This window comes from Misgurnus anguillicaudatus, chromosome 19 (genome assembly GCF_027580225.2).
Source record: "Misgurnus anguillicaudatus chromosome 19, ASM2758022v2, whole genome shotgun sequence".
Lineage (NCBI taxonomy): Eukaryota > Metazoa > Chordata > Actinopteri > Cypriniformes > Cobitidae > Misgurnus > Misgurnus anguillicaudatus.
This window is the reverse complement of record NC_073355.2, coordinates 26,928,967-26,949,698: the sequence shown is the minus strand read 5'-3', so window position 1 is coordinate 26,949,698 and position 20,732 is coordinate 26,928,967. Positions and strand designations below refer to the sequence as shown.

The 20,732-nt window shown below is 38.5% G+C and overlaps 1 protein-coding gene across 3 annotated transcripts in view; it reads right to left on the bottom strand.

The window, feature by feature from the left end:
* syt3 (synaptotagmin III) overlaps positions 1–20,732 on the bottom strand; it is a 64,293-nt gene that overhangs the window by 41,216 nt on the left and 2,345 nt on the right. The window contains exons 2-3 of one of the 3 annotated variants that reach the window (XM_073857296.1): positions 16,628–17,045; positions 14,287–14,420 (exon numbers count right to left, since the gene is read on the bottom strand). The gene's annotated coding sequence lies outside the window, so the exon portion shown is untranslated. Of the gene's footprint in view, positions 1–7,683; positions 7,918–14,286; positions 14,421–16,627; positions 17,046–20,732 lie in introns of those variants that run through there. The other 2 variants (XM_073857297.1, XM_073857295.1) reach the window with 2 other exon arrangements.

Below are 20,732 nucleotides of genomic sequence, written 5' to 3'. Positions count from 1 at the left end.
TACAGTAAATGATGATAGATTTTATTTCTACATACATCATTTTTATTTCTACACATATATACACACATATATATGGCCGAATCATTACTACTACTACTAATAAATAATAAATAAATATATATATATATATATATATATATATATATATAATTATTATTATATTATATTAGTAGTAGTAGTAATGATTTGGCCATATATTATTTTTAAAGGTGCAATGTGGGACTTTTAACGCCATCTGGCAGCAAGACTGTGAATTGCAACCAATAACTCAGTCCACAGCTAACCCCTCCCTTTCAAAATATGCCGCTTTTCCATTGCATAGTACCCCCCGGTCTGGGTCAGGTCTGGTCAGCTCACCTCACTTTGGCTTGGTTAGCTTTTCCATTGAGTTTAGTAACACTTCCGAGTGGGAGGGATTATAGGCGTGTCGTTATATTTGTACTGCCTACTGCTGTGACATCATACAAGTCAGAGTGTCCTTGTACATTCCCATACATTTATTTATTTCTCAGTCCGCCACAAAATTAAAATTGACCACCACAAATAGATGTTTGCACATCGCGTTTATCACTACCTCTCTCTTACTTGACAGTTTTTGTTCAAACAACCGTGGCCTCAGTTCGCGTTGCGAATGTGCCGCCACAAACAGCAATCTGGAATAAAAACTGTTATGGTGTTCCTGATTCTCAACCTGTGGATGTTTTTCATCGCTAAAAAGGAAGTTATGGGAACTTACAGCAAAGCACAGATGACAACAAGTTTACTCAAGACAGCGCAAGCTAGCATGAAGGTAAAGCTAATCTTTTACATTATAGCGATGACGCTGGTAGTGCCGAATCTCTCAGACCAATCAGTGATCTACAGTGTTTTTGCATCACGTTTTGGTATCAGCTCGGGTCGCTTGGAACCCCAACCGAGATGGTACTAAAAAAAGTATCGGGTACTACATACTGCATCCAGTGGAAAAGCCCCCAAAAGTAAGCTGACCCCGACCCAAACCGTGGGGTACTATGCAATGGAAAAGCGCAAATAGTGAAGCTACGATAGCCGCCACAGGACAAACATGTTGGTAACAACAACGTAGTAACAACAAAATGCAATCTATAGAAGAGTTTGTCCGTTTAGGGCTACTGTAGAAACATGAGAATGGCGACTACATGTTGTGTATGTAGATAAAACAATACAATTAATTTGATAGGTTCTTTAAAAGCACTGATAATATAGTTATGTATATTATAAAGCATTTCTGTCAAGAGATCCCACATTGCACCAGGTTGTGTACAATTAACAATTTGTCATTTATTGTCATTTGTTCCCTGTAAGGCAAAAAGATGTATAAATATGCAACAAATCTATTTGATTCAAGTCTGAATCACGCAGACAGCATTGAAATATCAAGGGTGCTGTACTTTTCATCTAAGGATCAGTGTGTGTATAATTTGTCAGCATGAGATTCTGTCTCTCTGAGATCTTTTTTCTATTCTTCCTTTGTTCTGTGCTCATTCTGTCTCGAAAAACCAGGTCAAAGCTCCACCTTTAATTTCCATTCTCTTTTGCACTCTGTGTGTCAGCCAAGTGTTTCCATCCCGCCCCTCCTGCGTCAGCTAAAACAGCGAAAAGTAGTCAAAGCTATCGAAATTTCAATCGATTTAACGATCGCCGCCTTTCATCACAGTGTTTTTCTTTGTCTTAGCCAGCGAAGTCCCTCAAGAAATCAGATCTATGTTTCTTTCTCCAATGGGATGCCTCCTTATTGAGCGGAAACGTCCATCGATCATTCTGATGGACTGGTCTTTCATGCTTTTTAGGTCTGTAAAATGTCATTGGTCTTTCATTGTAAGGTGGACAGTTTCTCTCCAGCCAGGTGCTGCTTTCTCATCCATTTCACCTGTTTGGTTCCATCAATCAGTCAAAGCCTAAAGTACAGGTATAGGTCATTCAGAACAGGACTGAGGTCAAGATGTTCACCCATACTCATTGGTTGGTTTCTCTTCTTCCTGCCTAATCAGCGCATTAACAGTCTGCCCAGGTGTCTCAAGAAAACACAAACAAAACTGAGGTCCATTTATCTGTCCATCCGGTCCATTTAAAAATAAGCCTCAGATTAGCTCATAAAAACACTCAACCACCAAAAAAAAACATCTGTTTTCCTCAGTCGGTAAATCTGCCCGAGTCTGACTTAAAAACTCTGCATATCTCAATCTGAAAGATAGCCGTCTGGCACCAAACTACAGTGCTGCTGTCCAGAAAAGCCAGTTCGATTCAGAGCGATGTTAGAGAGTGGGGAAGAAGGGGGATGGTGGGGAAAGAGAAGATAATGAAAAATATATAAAGGGGAAGGAGCTGAAAAAGAAAAAGACAGAGAGAGAGGCATAAACTAGACTTAAGCAGAAAGGGGACTGTAATGGGTGAAGAAGTGCATGCGCACCATGTGGCCTTGGATTCCAGACAAAAACAGTGTCTTTCTGATGCTAGTGTAAATGTCTGGAGGATGGACATTTACAAGTGATATGCTGTAATAAAGATACAAGAGGTATTACGGTCTGTACATTTGTGACACAGAGATGAAACACACACACACACACAACCAGGACAACAGAACATGAAACCCATCTCAGACATTCCATTGACTGCTGTCCAGGTCTGAATCAATATTTCCAGGAAAAGCAATAGTTCACACCAGAGACCCCTGCAACCTGCATGGTCATTGTCCAATCACGCTCGCGCCAGATGGAATTGCCACATAAAGGCCACAAAACTAGTGAGCCCGGTACAATCACACAGTAGAAGTGAGAAGAACAAAAATGAAAAGGAATGTACGGATGTGCAATTGGGCCCAAACAAAGAGAACGGTCAATGCTCACTGACTTTAATCAAATTTGATTTCCATAGGTCTGATCAAACGGCCCATTCTCACGAATCGTGTATAAATAGCACGCCTTTTGAAAAGTCATGCAATACATACGCCCAAAGTCCAATTTTACGTGCATACGATATGACAGTCATTCACATTCACGTAATTCCACGCATCTTTTGTAATCATTCTATAAATTGGTTTCTCAATTTTTCAATTTTTTTACCATTGTCGCTTCGGGTTGGGGTTAGAACAAATTTCGGTTACATTAAATTACATCCAAACCCTAATTCCAACCGCAACTCTGAACGACCATGGTTATAAAATAGACCAAAAAAAAAGAGAAACCTATACATTAAATGACATCATATAACCCTAATCGACAATGGTTTAAAAATAAAAAAATGAGAAACCAATACATACAATTATGGTATTAAAGGAATAGCTCAATTTGAAATGAAAATTCTGTCATCATTTACTAAACCTGTATGAATTTCTTTTTTCTGATCAACACAAAATAAGATATTTTGAGAAATGATGGTAAACACACAGCAGATTGTGACCATTGACTTCAAAATATTTTGGAAGTATTGTGATAAATGATGAAGAAAATATTTTGATAAATGATGTTAAGCACACAGTTGATGGTACCCATTAAATTCCATCATATTGTTTTATCCTACTATGGAAGTCAGTGGTCACTATCTGCTGTGTGTTTACCATCATTTCTCAAAATATCTTCTTTTGTGATCATTAGAAAAAAGAAATTCATACAGGTTTACAACAACATGAGGATAAGTAAATGATGACAGAATTTTCATTTGAAGGTGAACTATCCCTTCATGTGAACGGGAAGGACTGGCGAATGTATTGCATGACTTTTGTAAAGGCATGCAATTTCTACATAAGTCATGAGAATGGGTCGGATCGAAAGATGTTTCTCTTAATTGTTTCTGTAGCTCAGTTGGAAGAGCATTGTGTTAACAGTGCAAAAGATCCTGGGTTTGATTCCCAGGAAAACAATTATTGAATGATCTGTAAGTTGTTTTGGACAAAAACTGCCAAATGTGTAAATATAATGTTAAGTGTCCCAGATGTTCCTTCCAGTTTTGTTTGAAAACCAATAGGAAAATTGCTCACATACAGTACGATCGCAATAAAATTGATGTGGACAGTACAATACAAATAATTTGAAAGCCCCTGAAGAGATTACAAAGGTCAATGTCTCAGAAGAAAAATCTGAGAAGCATAAGACAAAAAGAAAAGTCTCCATTTGCTCTTCATTTAATCATGTTGTCTAGGAGCAACAACTAAAATTAAATTTGTGACCGTTCCATGTTACATAACAAGGTTCCAATTCTGTTTATGTCAAGGCAATTGAGGCAAAAAGGCGTTGTATCATTGAATGACCTAAATTAAACAGAACAGAACAGCAGCCAAAGATATTCACTCTAAAAAAATTGGTGCTTAATAGCACTAAAAGTGGTTCACTGGTTCGTAATCATAGGGAAACCACTTTAAGTGCTAGCACCTATGTAGAACCATGATGCTATGTAGAACCTAGGTGCTAAATAGCACTTAAAATGCACCGATATATTGGCCTATAATCTGTATCGGCGGATAAAAGCAATTTTCTCACTATCAGATCTGCGTATTGTTTAAAAACAGCCAAAGCTCAGAGCAGATTTATCCTACCAATCAAAGGGGGTGAAAAATCGCATCAGAACTTTTAATGTGTGATTATTTTGCATTGGGTGATAATGACAACAGAATTGCAGTTTTCACGTTCTGTACATCTAGGATTTTACGACTTAATAATTTGAAACAAGGAGTAAAAGGCAAAACTATCACTATCTATTGGTATAGTATTGGTAGATGCCATCCAAAAAACTGAATATCTGTATCTCTGCACAGAAATGTGGTATTGGTGCATTACTAACTTAAAGTGGGTCTATGATTACAAGCCAGTAAACAGCTTTTAGTGCTATTTAGCAACATTTTTTTTCATCTCAAATAAACACCAAGCACTGACATTTAAAATGCTCTAAGGACACTTTTAGCTGAATTTTTTAGAAATTTTACTTGTAAGCAGTGTTCATTCACACAATGTACATAATCAGACAGCGTAGTCAATAACCAACAATCCTCTCACGGACAAAGCAATAGTGAGATGTTAAATGACAACATCATATAATACGACAGGTTCTAATGACTCAGTCCTTCAACTGACCACCAACGTCAAGGCATTTGCAACTGACAATGGAAATGTCACCGACTGTTTGTTCTTACACAACACACCTGGTGCTCAATACATGACTGTCAGGTGCCTTAAGTCGAGATTTTTCAGGAGTCTGTCAACATCACAGATCAGCAGCAGTGTCACTGAAGTTTTAACAGCAGATAGCAGATGGCTTTGAGGTTTTGTCCTGAGCCCCGAGGTGAAATTATTCAAGCCAATGAAAAATGATGCAATTAGTTTTGTCCCAAAGGCAACATGCGCTGCCCTACTTACATTGGTTGACCAGTTTGTGGGCTAATGGTTGAAGTTGCTTGAAAGTCTGCAAAAGAGCTTTAAATAGTTGGAAGTGTGGTCTATTCTCTACCTAAAAAAATTCTAAAGAAAGTAACTATCAGTGGTTTATATTCATGTATTCACAAACAAACAAACCATGCATATTATGGTACGTTTTAATGAGGATACACAGATAAAACTTTACAGCTAACCTTGCAATAAAATTCCTTTATAGTCGTTTTTTTGTTTTTAATGTTGTAGAGATCACATGGGTACTACAACCTATTAGACCGCTCTCTAGTTTCACCTTTAGTGTTCAAATATTCATAAGCAAATATAATCAAATATGTTTCAATAGTGGTATAGTAATAATGTTTAAGTTTGCTTAAAGCAAACATTTCACATGTACAGTACAGAGCTTGCACGGTTTGCCCGCTTCTTGTTTAGACTAATTGTAAAAGAAAATGATGGCTAATCCCTTTCTTCTCTGCTGAGGTTAGGAATTTGAAAACTTCTTTTGACAAGGGATGTAAATCCATTAAGTATATCCAATAGGATATTCAAGCGATGCCTTAATGAAGCCTTTGTGGTTTTCTTTCTCTCATTTTTAACGCTTCCTTTTCTTTCTGACTCACTGTATTACTTCAATGCCTGTGGTCTTATCTGCAATGTCATCGCGAGTTTAATCTGCTTTTGTTTCTGTAAGGCTGTACCTTTTTAAAAACCTGTCAGAAGATAACAGTAATTTTTCCCCTTTTGGCTTCAAAGCCAAGTGTGTTTTTAAGACTTACTGTAAAGTGGGAATGAATGAATAAATGATAGCAGCACTGTTTTAGCACACTGATGTACAAGTCCCACCATAAAAGCCCCTTTTCCTTCTCCAAGCCTTCCTTCACTTTGTCATCTGGTACCATTCTCTCAAATCACTTATCTCGTGTGGCGGAAGAGGAAGCCAGGCAAAAAATGCCTTCAGAACAGTCATAAACCATACTTGTCAAACACTCATCTACATTACTGCGTCATCTCCCTCGATTTGCTCATATCTGGCAAAATGCTGTATAAGTACCAGGACACTACTGTATATCTGACTCCACGGCAATGCACTGCCAACAGCTGCTGTCATTTACACAACTAGAATAAAAATGAGGGGTGATATTACATATGGCTGTAAAAAATGAACATGATACTTTTGCCATTACAGCTACAAGCCGAAGTAGCTCACAAAGTGAGGCAACACTGTTTATGAATATCTAGTATAGTACCGCTGAACCGACATTGTCATGCAACATTTAAAAACCCCAAAAACATCCAGTGCACATACTTTAAACGTGTACATTGCACATGGATAGCTTTTCTGCAAGTTATCACTGCATCTCTAAAGTGTCTTTAAATGATCTATAACATCACACAGGAAAGCACCATCAAAGAAAAGCGGAGACTCTGTGCAAGGAACCCTGGGATACTGGTGATGCTGTACACCAGCTCTTAGCTTCAGCTCCCACACAGATTGTGGAGGGAAGCTCTCGGCAGCCCGACAGCCAGGCAACGTCATCACCTGCTCCATCACATTGTGGGGGGACTTAATCGCCCCCTCATATGGCTTTTACGAATGCCTTTCTATGCCTCTCTGTGAGGAACAGAGAGGATTCCTGTGATGGTTCCATATGGATATATTAATATTTGCATAATTCCAGTACTGTGCTTGATAGAAGCCAGTGTAAGCCTGCCTTTGAAGACTGTGGGTAGGGGTGGGGTTTGGAGGGGGAAGAAACACCGATAAGGGGTTGAAGAGAAAGGAAGCAGCTTCATATAGGCTATACATTTCATATTTTTACTCTTGCATTACACATGCACAGAGCCTGAGCAGAAATAGGAAAGTAAAGAGCAGAATTACATATGAAAATCAGCTTCTATACATTGTCATAGCATACACATATGTGCACATCTGAAAATGTCACGATTCTGACTGAGCACTCTGGTAATATAACATCCATGCATTATTTTGCAGTAGGCAAACTAGGATTATTGAGGCAACTACAATATCCCACAATGACGGGGTTTTGCGCGACGATACCGGACAGACATGCAAACCTTCATAGATACACACACAAATAAATAGGCTACATATCGTATCTACAACAATCCGTAGTGAGTCCTTATTTTTAAAAGCAATGCAGATCGGAAAGACTGTCTTCATCATATGCACTCGAGCTCACACTCATCCAATATTATTTTTTCTCATGCGACGCGATACAAGAGCAAAACCGTAACATCCGCCCCGCAAGCCCAAAGAAAGAGAAAGACTGAAATACCGCACCTGGGACAGACGGATGCCAAAGGGCAGACCGAGAGGGACAGAGGAGGTGTCTCTCCGCTCCTCTCTTTCTCCTCTCTTTCTGTGTTTTCGCTTGTCTTCACAGCCTCGTTTTTTTCTCTCTATTTCACTCTCTGCCCTCCCTCCCTTCTCCTTCCTTTGCCTTGTGCACGGAATACTAAACAAGCCGCGTCTCTGCTCACGGGCTCCAGTGCCCGTGCAGCTCTAAACACATACTGATGTATGGAGAGAGAGAGAGAGAGAGAGAGAGAGAGAGAGAGAGAGAGAGAGAGAGATTGGACGGGACAGGGATGGATGGGTAAGTAGGTGGGGAATATCATGGACTGTATGTGCCGTGGGTCGGCCTGTCGGGAAGAGCTCATACGATGCTTAAAGAGAAATGCAGGAGATAATCGTCTTAAAAAATAAGCATATTACGTAATTCTGTCACTTTAATATTCTATATATTAGAATATTATATATTTAGCTACTTAAGATGAAATATTTACATTTGGTGTAGCCCAACGTTTGTGTAATTCAGTCAAAAATTGGTAATAGACAGCAAAAACACAAACACAATAAATATAAATGCATGGAGCTTCACTTATTAGAGATTATTCAAGATACCCTGTCGTCCCGCTTTAATTTACACGTCTCTCTGGAATACTTGATTCTGATTGGTCAGTCGCAATTGGCGATGTCTGATAACGTTAGAACTGATAACATACCGCTAATCGTGGTACTGGCCGCTACTATTTAAATGTCTAATGCATTGTTTCCCAATCGTGGTCCTCGAGGCCCCCCTCCCAGAAAGTTTTAGATGTCTCCTTATTTAACACACCTGATTTAACTCATCAGCTTGTTAGGGAGACATGTTTACCATTTTGGAAGGAGGCTGATAAGTTGAATCAGGTGTTTTAAATAAGGAGACATCTAAAACTTTCTGTGAGGGGGGCCTCGAGGACCAGGATTGTTCTCATGTCAGGTTTGAATTTGATACAAATGAGCAAATAATATTGTAATACAGCATTAAATACAATACAGTAAAAAACAATTATGTAATAATGTAATCCAGCCACAAAATAAACCCAGGGTCATTTATTTGCAATAACAACCGGCTGGATGTGCATTATCCCGCTTATTAGGCTGTAAGTAGGCTACATAGGCTATATGAGGAGCTCAGATGCAAAAGCCTATAAACCAGTGGTGGCTTGTGACTGCTCATCCGAGGAGCGCTAATTCAAAATAAGTGTTCGAAGTGTCATGCGTGTTGCTTGTGTTTTCAAAATATGTGTTTGTTGCGTCATGTGAACCATGTGCATCACGTGTTTTGTCAAAATAAGTGCCTGCTGCATACACGTCAAAACCGTTTACTATAAAAGAGACGCTCACGTTCACAAAATACACGCAAGACACTCCCTTAACAGTAAACTCTGATTACGCATGAAATTATGTGTGAGTATCTGGCGAGCGTCTCTTTTATTATAAACCCTTTAGACGCGTCTGCAGCAGGCACTTGATGCACATAGGATCCCTTGATACGCAGAACACATATTTTGAAATTACAAACCACACACATGACGGGCTACATACATGTTGTGACGAACTTGGCATCGAGCGCCCTGGAAAAAATAAGTCACCGGCCGCCACTGCTATACATGTCACTGCCATCAAAAATAAGATACATCAAATACTTAAAATCTGCTTAATCCCCGCTTCAGGTCATTTAGAAATACCGGTTTGATGCAGAATCCAATGAGAGTCTGATAAAAAAAATCATATTTATGAGAAAACATGTCAAAAGCGCAAGGTTTTGCATCTCAGCTCTTCATATTGACAGGAAATAATGATTTGATATAGGTTTTATTAGCTCAGTGAACACCCCTGACCACTCAGTGAGTTTCACGTCTTTGTAAACGAAAGTTTAATGCATTTTAGGAAGGATTGTTCCAGTGCACCTATACACCCATTTCATCATAAACAATCTGAAAACAGGGCTTTAAGTGTAAATACCACACTTGTCCTTTAATAATTTGTAAATAAAATCTTAATTTTATTAATGTGTAATTATTAATATTATTAAACTACATCCAGTAAAGATGACTCGCATTAGCATTTTCAAGTTGTTAACAGTCAGGGAATAACCTTGTATTTTCCCCACTGGCCAATCAAAATCCAGCATTCCAGAGCGCCATGTAATAATTTACAATAATGACCGGCTAGGTGAACATTATCCCTAACTTACACTCCGTTATTAATGAGACGGCAGGATTTCACACATGTACAGTTGCACTGAATTTTTATATGGTGTGAACAGGAGAATCACTTTTATTCTTTGTGACACTACTTACAGCTACAAATACAACCGCTAAATTATTGTTTAGAAAAGAGTAACAACTCTACCTAAAGCTGCTACTATAGTGTATTACTCTACAGCTACAGGTAATCGAGCAGCAAAGAGACAGAAACATAAATACTTTAATCATCTTTGATCTATGATCATTTACAGTATTGACGAGCAGTCACCTAAAAACAAAGGACACCGAGTGTAGCAGCCTAAAGCATTGAGCATGATGTTCGGGGTATAAATGAGTGTAAACAGCTGCCTCTGCTAACTGTCAGAGCAGTGCAGAGGGAGAAGCTGAGGAAAACACAACAGGACAGGGGAGAGAGAGACCACAGAGGCAAAGCTATCGAGAGAGAGTAGACTACAAGACAGAAAAAGAGAGCAAGAGACAGGTTAGAGAGAGAAGAGAAGATCTAAGACAAAAAGGGTTCAGGGAGAGAAATCTGAAAGCTTGGCCTCAGGCGGCAGCCGCTGTCCTTAGTGAGCTCATGTCAGTGTGGCAGCATGTACAGGCAGTGCTCCTGTTTCCTACTAACAAATTACATATACACACTCTCGTGCACACAGAAATGTTCACATTTTTGGACACTTATTTTTGGCACAATTTAAATTAGGGCACAGAGGTTTTTAGTAACTGAGGAGCTGCATAAATTATGAGCCTTAAAACCTACAAAGAGCCGTAGAAAGTTACAAAAGTAAAATGAGTTCTAGGATAAACATACTTGATTCTTAATAAAACAATAGTTATTTTAAGCAATCATAGCCCTAACCCAGTTGTTCTAGTGGGTCATGATCCTAAAATAGGACACAGGTCTGTTCGGATGGGCAGCAGTCAGCAGCTCTGTGGTATTTTGCTGCAACCTCATCTGTAACTTGGTCAAAAAAGGCAGATGCCAACATGGACTTGTTGCATGACATGACCTTATTCTGAAAAACAGTCAAATACACATACATAAAAGAAAATATCTAAAATATTTTAAAGATTTACTTTCAGCAAGGAACACTGTCTAATTACACTTCTATCTATTATTGACAGCATGTTTAAAAGAAAAGAAAAAATTACAAAAGAAAAAACGTTTTCTTAGTTATTGTCATGGTAATTCATGGGCAAAATAAAATTAGATATTTAATTTTCAACTACATTTTTGTTTACTTTTAATATAATAAACATATGACTAGCCTATCTCATGGCAAATTGTGTTGTGTTATAGTCACAAAATATTTTATTTATTTATTCGTGTTCAGGACATGATTTTCCGCTTTTTTGTGCCATGAGCACAAATGTTTTTTGTGTGAATTTCTATAAATAGTTTTTCGTGTGTGTCGCACAACTTTCTTTTCTGTGTCATTTTATGTATTGTTTTCTCATAGTTTTTTTTAAATCATTGTAGCTTGGGGTTGGGGTTAGATTTGGGGTTTGGGTTATGATGTAATTTTATGTATTGGTTTTTCTTCCAATTTTAAAAATATTCTCACTTGGGGTAAAGTTAGGGTTTGGGTTAGGATGTCTAAAATGTAACTAGGGCTGTCACAATGATTAAATAATCATCTCATTGCGATTGTTTGACCTCATCGCAATGTTTTCCGATCACCGCAATGATTGCACATCTCTCTAAAAAACACAAGGGGGAGCTGCAGCGCCTGTATAAACGAAACAGTATTAGATTACTTTTGAATGTGTGTAATGTGTATTAATATTTACTTCCAGATAAACCTTGCAAAAGATTTAATTTAAATAATCACAACAATGTGTGAAAATATCAGCAACAAACAAAAATGTATGAGAATTAAATGTCAAAGCAAAAAAAAAAAAAAACATGCAATTAATCGGCATAATCGTCAAAGCCCTAAAACAGGCAATTTATCGTAATAATCATCACAATTTATTAGACAATTAACTGTCAGCCAAATTTCATAACCGAGACAGCTCTAAATGTAACAGAAAGTGATTCTAACCACAACCCCTTGCGACAATGGGAAAAAATGGGAAAGAACAATGAGAAAACAATACATAAAATGACACGTAAAAGAAAGTGGTGCCACAGACACAAAAACTATTTATAGAAATTTGTGCTGAGTGACACAAAAAAGACATTCGTGCTCATGGCACGAAAAAAGTGGAAAATCGTGTCCTGAACACGAATAAATTAATCAAACATTTCATGACTATAGCACAACTTGCCGTGACACTGGGTTGCATATGACAGTGTTAAGTCGCCAAACATTGTAAATGATGTAAAAAGGTCTGAGAACTAGCCTGGGTGCCAGCCGAACTTAGCCGAACTTAGGTCTGGAGTCGCTCCGTTGTGGCGCTACTATGCTTGAACAACTGTTCGGACCAATCAAATTGTCAGGGTGGGCTTTATACCATGATGGACAGATGATCAACAGTAATGTAATCAACTACGTCACCAAAGAGCGCTTGCGTTGAATCCGCTGGAGAATTGAGACGTGAAGATTCTGCCATCGAGTCTGAAGATATCGACAGCACTTTAAAAAAAAAAGAGGAACAGAGAAACGCGATCAAGGCATTTGTTGATTGTAAATATGTTTTTGCCGTCCCTCCTACGGGATTCAGCAAACGTTTAATTCATCAGCTGGCTCCGATAGTCGCTAAGAAGATGGGACACAATGAAAATGGGCAACGTGGATATAACTAGTGGTCGTTGCCAGCTCCTTTTCGGAAGCTTATGGATGAAGTTCATCTAACTTACAAATGGTAAAAAATAGTCTGACTGTATGACTTAGTAAATAACTAACAATGTCGTGATATGAATGAAATATTGTAAACGTCGTAGGTGTTGATGTACATGTGCTAACTCAGACTTAGTACAATCATAATGTTAGTGTCATTGTAGCAAAATAACCAGCAGTTCAGGTCAGGCTGCAAAAGACGCCATTTCAACTCAGTTGCTCTGATTGGTTGTAGGTCTATCCAATTGAGTGCAAAGGCATTTTTTGTCCTGGTTTGGTTGAAGCACACCCCATAATCACAGCCCATCGGAGCGGTATCAGACTCAAATTCTGACTAGAATTGAGTATGACAATGTCAGGCTAGCTGAGAACCACTGTCCACTTCATAACCCAGGGCAATCGATTAATGGAAATGCAGCTTCAAGAACAACAAATGAGAAGCCATGAACATGTCCTATTTGTTTAAGTCATGTAAAGCATGAAGAGCCATCTAAAGTGGCGTTTGACCTTACTTTTATCCAGTTTGACTTCCGACTCTCTGTTGGTAAAATGTTGAGAGGTACAAAAAATACTGATAACATCTCAGGCCTGTGTGCCTAAGTTCACCTTTCCCATCTGCAACAGTTTGTCTGCCCTCTTTCACTAGATTGCTCCTTTTAGAGTTCTCCATTTTATTTTGTTACCATGACAACCGTCTCTCAGTCGCCCACATCTCTCGTTCCCTTTCCTCTTTCATTTTTTAGTTTCCTTGCAGTGACTTTCATCTTTTCGTCTCCTCGACTCATTCTGCTACTTTTCTTTGCTCCATCACGGTTGCAGTCTTCATTTTTATCTGCACTTTTTCCCTCTCTCACCACTGTAATATGTGCTTTAGATTTATGTTCGTCTGTCTTCGCTACAGTACGCTATAAAATATTTATACTTCATTCCAGACATCTCGAACATATAGTGTTTCAGATGGGAGTTGAGGTGCTTCTTGCTTTTAGAGTTTCTGACATAGTATCTGTCTAAAACTGTAACCAAACAGATTTTAATACAGGCTCATTGGGAGGATGATAAAGATCAATGAGCACAATGTTCAGGATATCGGTTTGTACCAGATTAAATATCAAATGAAAAAACATGAGCCTTAAAATAAATAGATTTGCTAAACCAGCTAAGCATAATTCTTGCTACACTGTCAGACAAAATGGTGAAAAAATGGTCCCTAGCTGTCACTGGGGAGGTACCTTTTTAAAAAGTACACCTAAAGAGTTTATTTTAGTACCTTAGTCAAAAGTACATATTGGTACAAAATATATACATATCTGTACCTTAATAGTACATCTAAGGACCTCTTAAATGGGTACTACTACCCCAGTGACAGCTTGGCACCATTTTTTTCTGACAGTGTATGAACCTTAAAAAAAGAACTTAAAATGAGCAAACATGCTTAGGTAGTTTTAAGCTATTTGTTTCAATAGAAAACTGGACAAAACGGTTCCAAAACATTGTGACTATCTGTGTACATCCATGAGTTTCTGGTAAATAGTGGGCATGTGTCTGGTTACATCTTATTGTGTTACCTCTTGAGAGCCTCCAGACGTATTGGCCATGCTTCCGTCCGTCCCTTTCCTTTTAAGCTAAAGAGAAACATGATGAATATTCAATTCTCTGGCATACTTGGCGTGGAGCTGTTTGCATGGGAATGATGAAGTGCCTGAAAAAAAGAAAGCGTGCACTTCAGCGGGAGCAGTCATCTGCTTAACGTCTCTCTTCAAAGCGAATACTGTTTCTCACACCCCTGGGGACAAACTGTGGCAAAAACAGAAAGTGGTGGTATATGGGGAGACATCTCTGCTTTCATGGGCCGGTGTTTCTCACCAAAGCACTATATATCACGTGACTTTGGCAAAACTGCTCTGCTGTGCAGATGTCCATTTTAAAGCGTGATGCATTGCTGGGTGTGTAGACTTGGCCAGCAGGCTGGTAAAGCACTCTGCGCTGAGAGGAGAATTATAATCAGTATTTGTGAGGTAAGGGGATAGATTTAAAGGTGACAGGGTTAGCCAAACTTGAAAAAACTGCCAAATGCACAAAGATTCATGGACGTAGATGATAGCAGTAAGCAAAGGAGTTTGATGGAAAGACAGCTGCAGAGAAATAGAGAACTAGCCAAAAGGCTCACAGCCATGAACCATGATTTACCAGGCGGTGTAATGTAAAACGCATTCGTATTCTAGAAAGCATCTGATTGGACAAACATTTGTAGTGCGTGATGAGTCCTCAATATCTTTGGTGCATTAAAGGGACATTCCACTTTTTTTTTGAAAATATGCCCATTTTCCAGCTCCCCTAGAGTTAAAGGTGCAGTGTGTAAATTTTAGTGGCATCTAGTGGTGAGGTTGCAAATTGCAACCAACAACTCAGTTTCAGCTTACCCTTCGCTTTTGAAATGCATAGAGAAGCTATGATAGCAAACATATCACCGTTGAAAATAACTTAGTAAAAAAGTTTGTCCATTACGAGCTTCTGTAAAAAACATGGTGGCACAAAATGGCGACTTCCATGTAAGGGGACCTTAAAAAACATCTCATTCTAAGGTAATAAAAACATAATGGTTCATTATGAAAGGTCTTTATACACCCCTGACAATGTAGTTTTGTATATTATTTTGCATTTCTGTCAAGAGATCCTTTTAAAAATTACACACTGCACCTTTAAACATTTGATTCTTACCGTTTTGGAATCCATTTAGCTGATCTCCGCGTCTGGCGCTAGCACTTTTAGCATAGCTTAGCATAATCCTTTATATCTGATTAGACCATTAGCATCGCACTAAAAAATAACCAAGGAGTTTTGATATTTTTCCTATTTAAAACTTGACTCTTCTGTAGTTACATCATGTACTAAGACTGACAGAAAATTAAAAGTTGTGATTTTCTAGGCTGATATGACTAGGAACTATACTCTCAAACTGGCATAATAATCAAGGACTTTGCTGCTGTAACATGGCTGCAGCAGGCGTACTGACATTAAGCACTGCCCAAAAATAATGCCCTTGGATACTTTAAATAGCAGGGGTCTATTTTCAGGCGCTGCGTAATATCATTGCGCCTGCTACAGCCATGATACATCAGCAAAGTCCTTGATTATTACGCCAGTTTGAGAGTATAATTCCTATTCATATCAGCCTAGAAAATCGCAACTTTTAATTTTAGTTGGTCTTCGTACACGATGTAACTTCAGAGAAGTCAAGTTTTAAATAGGACATTTTTTTAAACTCTTTGGTTTTTTTGCGCAATGCTAATGGTCTAATCAGATTCAATGGATTGTGCTAAACTATGCAAAAAGTGCTAGCGCCAGACCTGGAAATCGGCTGAATGGATTCCAAAACTGTAAAAATCAAATGTTTAACTCTAGGGGAGCTGGAAAATTAGCATTTTTTTTTTTTAAGTGGAATGTCCCTTTAAGAGAAAGACTATGCGTTTTAGAAAAATGCTTCCCCGAAAACCACAAAACTTCCATTTTGATTTAATAGGGTCTTTTTACACCTGGATGGTTGTGAGGCAAAGAAATCCAAATGATTGAGATAAAAGGCAAAGTTCTGAGAGAGCGAAAAGGAAAGATAGGAAAGGGACCCAGAGGAATGAGAAAACTTAGCAAATGAAAAAGGCTTTGTTTACTCGTTGTGTCAGGTTTTCACAAACAAGCTAATGAGAAGCAATTAGACAGCTGCCAATTAAGCATGACCATTAGACTGTGACTGAGAGGATGAGGGAAGGACAGAAATACTGATGAGGGGTGGAAGAGTGACAAGAGACGGTTTGGGCTTTAGGGGAGAACAAGAAAGAAAAACTAAGTGTTTGTAATTACAAGAGACAGGAAATTCTGGAACCCAGCAGAGATCAATGTCAATGTGTTTACCTCCGGCGATAAACAAGGAGACCTCAGGTCCTCAGAGCTCTCTGAACACCGACAGCCTGAGTGAAGGTGGTCAGTCAATTTGAAATGCGTGTACATGAGATCTCCCTTAACAGAAACACAGCCATCAGTGTGGCAAATAAGCTTCATGCTCACTCAGCCGTTGTAGTCGCATCGGGGAGCTCCACTCTTCAGGCAGAAGAGTCACACTGTGGCGGAGCAGAAATCTGGAGATCAGTGTGAAGGTGTTTGTGTGTAGTCCAGCAGGGGGTGCTGCTCCCAGTTCTCCATCGGGGTTTCATTCAGCCATCTGGCTCTCAGTTGAAGAAGTGATGCTGAAGTAATGATTAACCTCCACAACGCTCCAGCTCTGCTAATGGAGGCGCTCTCTTCCTCTTCCTGCTGCTCTACCTGTAACTAGCTAGTCAGAAAGATATCCAGGGTGAGCAACTATAAATACATGCATTCATGCAAGCACACTCAATCAAATATATTCTCAAAGAGAACTGTAAGGCCTCTCCTCTGTGGCCAGCCAACATCCTAATTAGGCTAATTATAAGGCTAGAATAACCATTTTCCTGATTACTTATCATTTTGGGCAGTTAAAAGATTGAGCAGACAAAATGAAGTCAGCAAAAGTCTCTTTTTTTCCCTTAACTGACCCAGTAAAAGCACACGCACACACACACACACACACACACACACATTTTCTGTCTCTCCCGCTCAGGCTGTTAGTGTGAAGGATGACTCCAAGCTCCAGTACTTTCTGTCAAAGGTTTTTATATGATGTGACACAATAAGCTTCTTAACACATGGAGGAAATGGACTCCATTTTCTAAAATATGAGGCCAAAGAAAAGGAAGAGGACAAGTGTCCTAAATCAAACTCCCCAGTTAATATGCAGGGCTTTCAAATATTACCATGTGGTTAGTAGCCTAATAGTTGTAATGGTTTTGAACCCAGACTGAAACCAACTGAACATTTTTATGTCTAGATAAACATATCTAGAAAAAACTAAAAAGAAAACTCACCCTTTATGTGACTGTATATGTGAATGCCAAAATTGTATGCTTGTTTTATTACATACTGTAAAAAACAAACGGTGTATCGAAATGTTGCACTTAAAGGACAAGTTCGGTATAGCCCTGTTTTCAGATTGCCCATGACGAAACAGAACGGCCCCGACCGAAATCTGGACATATGATGCTGGCCCGAGAATTTTCGGGTGTTTATTGTATCACCTCCCACCTCTATAATGGCTGTATAGGTGCACTGGAACAATCCTTTCTAAAATACATTAAACTTTCGTTTAAAAAGACGTGAAACTCACCGAGTGGTCAGGGGTGTTCACTGATATGCTCACACAAAAATCGCTGCAAAATACGCATTCCAACAGGTTTTATCGTAGTTTTTGTCCAACTCTATGACTTGTATTAGATGTGCTGTGAGGTACGGTATTACTCCGCGCCGGGAACGTTGTTTGTATTTCTGCAATTGGCAAAGGTGGATTATCGCCACGAACTGGGCTGGAGTGTCTATTATTCAAGCTCTCAACGGAAGAATATACGGGTGTGAGGCGTTTGGAAACATAGGTCCACAAGTTAACAACGAATGCTAAAACACCTGTTGGAAAGCATCTTTTGCAGCGATTTTTGTGTGAGCATATCAGTGAACACCCCTGACCACTCGGTGAGTTTCACGTCTTTGTAAACGAAAGTTTAATGCATTTTAGGAAGGATTGTTCCAGTGCACCTATGCAGCCATTATAGAGGTGGGAGGTGATACAATAAACACCTGAAAATTCGCAGGCCAAATGTTTAAATTTCAGTCAAAACCGTTCTATTTCATCATAAACAATCTGAAAACAGGGCATTAAGTGTAAAATACCGAACTTGTCCTTTAATTTTTTAAGCTTAAAGGGACAGCATGTAGGATTGTGGCCAAAACTGGTATTGCAATCACAAAACACAATACACAAAATGACAACATAAACATCATTTGTGGGCTGCAACTCCACTTTTTAAATGACAATATCCTGGCCAGACCACTGTTGTCAGTGATATAAGTATTTGAAATGAAAATGATTTCTTAATGTCTAGTGACATATCAGGGCCGTTTTATGATTAATTGATATACATTTCTTACATACTGTTCCTTTAAACAACTTGGGTCAAAAATTGGGTTGAGGGTGTGTATATGCTGTGAAGAGGTGTTATTTTACAAGATTTAATTTAAACTTTCTTTACTAGTGTAAAGTTGCTTATAGAGCAACTATGGTCCATTTCACATTTTTACATTGCCTTTGGTGTGTAAGTGTGTATTAGCATATGTTAACGATATGCAAAGGTACATATCCCAAACTAAACGATGACACAAGTTATCGTCTCCAACGTAAATCTCTTTTCTTGGACTACAACAAACACACAGATTGTAGGTAACAGTTTATTTCCTGGGATTGGTGATGTAGAGAAGACAGACATTATCATAAATCCTCCCGCTTGAACACACAGCCTTTAAGATAACTCATGTTAGCATTGCATTGTGACCGAATTATCAATTCAAACATGGTAAGGAGCGTCACATTTCTGGCGTTCTGACGTTAGAGGTATTCAGGCCAATCACAACGTACAGATTAGCTGACCAATCAGGGAAACAGCGCTTTTCAAATCCATGAGTTTTATACAAAATCAATCCGATTGAGGAAAGCAGTATCTGGAGGTACAAAAATGTGGAAAATAATGTGTTTTTAACCATAAACAACACGAACAATGAAGCAACGAGCAATGAAAAAGGTGCACTCTAGCTAATTCAACGTTATTTTTCATAATTTGTAGCAACTTCTCACTAGTCAAGAAAGATTAAATTAATTAAGTAGGTTGATCTTAAAAATTTAAGTGCAACAAGGAATTTTTACAGTGTACTTGCCGAAAAAGCAGTAGCTGATGGCAAGTAGTATGTCCGAAATTCATACAATTTGAACAACTAAAAGTACCTGGATGACCTACTACTTCCGGTAAGATTTTTAAAGGGAACAATCTGACTTTTTCCATGTTTAAGTGCTATAATTGGGTCCCCAGTGCTTCTATCAACCTAGAACAAGCCAAAAAGATCAACCCAGTAACTTAGTTTTATTAAATCATTCTCTGCAAGCAAGTGAAAAAATAGGTCATTGACATTTGACTTCCCTTGTGATGTCAGAACCACCTCTTAATCTGCAGTATCCAACCACAGCACTATCATTTAGTGCAGAGATCAGCTCATTTGCATTTAAAGGGACACACCCAAAAACTGCACATTTTTGCTCACACCTACAAAGTGACAATTTTAACATGCTATAATAAATTATCTATATGGTATTTAAAGCTAGAACTTCACATACATAATCTGGAGACACCAAAGATTTATTTGACATCTTCAAAAAGTCTTGCAAAATGTCCCCTTTAAGTGTGCATATAATGCACACTTTACTACCCGCATATACAGAGCACCTGGGAGAGGAGTCACACAACGACTGAGGAAACACGTCATTATAATAAAAAATAACAGCTTTATTCAGATAGAAATTGAGCTTGTTTAACATCATCCAGGTTAACAGCTCACTTGCTGTTATGATGATAACGGATGTCATGATGTATCATCACCATGGCGGATGTAGTCCGTCCAAATTTCATTTACACTATTCATATCATAAAAAACGTACTGTTTTAACAGTCAATGAGTAGGTACTTCATCTTATTCAGTACGTACTGTCACAGTATGCGATTTTAAATGTATAGCAGAATATCAGAAAAGTGGATGGTGTTCAACTGTCAAGCTTAAACAAACTACATAACATAAAAAATGTCTAAAGACTTTGACATATGTCTCTGGTTTCTAACAACACAAGGGTGAGTAAATAATGACAGCATTTTTAAAGTAAACTAACTCCTTTAAGAATTCAGGTTTCAGATGTAATGTTAGCCTATGGCGTGCTATACGACACTTTGAATAAAAATGAGTTTGTTCACGCTCAGAATAGGTTACATGGATTTGGGCTGAGCGTGTTACATACACCTCTGACGGTATTACAAATCTGGATGTCTTATAACTTGCTGCCTTCTGTACAGCT